This window comes from Oratosquilla oratoria, chromosome 29 (genome assembly GCF_046742065.1).
Source record: "Oratosquilla oratoria isolate Oo_2021 chromosome 29, ASM4674206v1, whole genome shotgun sequence".
In the NCBI taxonomy this organism is placed as follows: Eukaryota; Metazoa; Arthropoda; class Malacostraca; order Stomatopoda; family Squillidae; genus Oratosquilla; species Oratosquilla oratoria.
Window position 1 is genome coordinate 23,944,186 of NC_134805.1, and position 1,169 is coordinate 23,945,354.

Consider the following 1,169-nt stretch of genomic DNA (forward strand, 5'->3'; position numbering starts at 1 on the left):
AGTTACCCTGCAGTAATACTACAAAGAAACCTTGAGGGAGCTGCCTAGTACTACCAACTACCAGTACTACATGCGACAGTGTCTAGTTTATTTTCCCGCAGCTGTGCAAGAATAAATGTAAAAAACTTAGTGAAGCAATTATTTGTATTAAGCTTTAAATACGCCGGGTATTCCTATAGATTTTGAATAAAATGTCAATGACTTACAATAGGTGAAATATGAAGAAATTGGTGTGTATGTTTCCTCTGCAAATGGCCAACGCAATAATGAATTACTGTTCGTACTGACCAGACCTATTTTGTTATGATTTGCTGTTCATTCATCTCCACTTCACGACCGGCCTTTGTTTGTCTCTTTAACTTTCTTTTGTGTTTTTTTTATTTTCTTATAGTATTTTAACACTGAACTTTCCGCTCAAGTATCACCGTTGTTTTTCTTCACCATTCTTCTTTGCCAAGTGATTGCTTCAAGTACCTGTATGATGATTAAAGCTGTTTACAGGTGTTGTTAGGGCATCGTGAGTTCTGGTGATAGTTGAGTAATGTTTAAAGTTCGTTGATGAAGAGCTGTATCTCACTGTAAAGTTTCATTGGTAGGAACTCGCACATACGTCCTCGTTTCTGTGGGCGTAGGTCATTGTTCCCCAGGTTTCATTATGGTACTAAAGAGAGCCTGTTCCTTTTTGTGAATTGACCTCTTTCTCTTTTATATCGAGTAAACCGTTCACGAAACACTTCCAAATGGAACACGCGTCTTGTGAGAATCGGGGTTTTCAGCTAGCAGGATCTGGCGCTTGAACACGTGAACGTCTTGCAGGCTGGTCTAGACGCGTCGTCTGACCTGGCGCTCTGGAGACTTCCGCTTGCCAGGACGGACAGAGTGGTACTGGGTTGGTTGTTAGCAACAGGTGGAACGGTCGGCAACCCTTACAGCTAGAACAGCCATTTTGTTTTTTGTCTTTCATAAAAAATTTGTCCTGTCGGGAAGACGTGTGTGTGTGTGTGTGTGTGTGTGTGTGTATGTGTATACTGTATATATATATATGTATATATATATATATATATATATATATATATATTTATATATATATATATACTGTATATATATATATATATATATACTGTATATATATATATATATATATACTGTATATATATATATATATATAT

General features: G+C 37.0%; 1 protein-coding gene across 1 annotated transcript in view; it reads right to left on the reverse strand.

Annotated features, from left to right (window-relative positions):
* Nucleotides 1-855, reverse strand: part of LOC143040828 (uncharacterized) — a 20,999-nt gene extending 20,144 nt beyond the window's left edge. The window contains exon 1 of the mRNA XM_076212266.1: nucleotides 207-855. The gene's annotated coding sequence lies outside the window, so the exon portion shown is untranslated. The remainder of the gene's footprint in view (nucleotides 1-206) is intronic.
* Nucleotides 856-1,169: the final 314 nt, after the last annotated feature.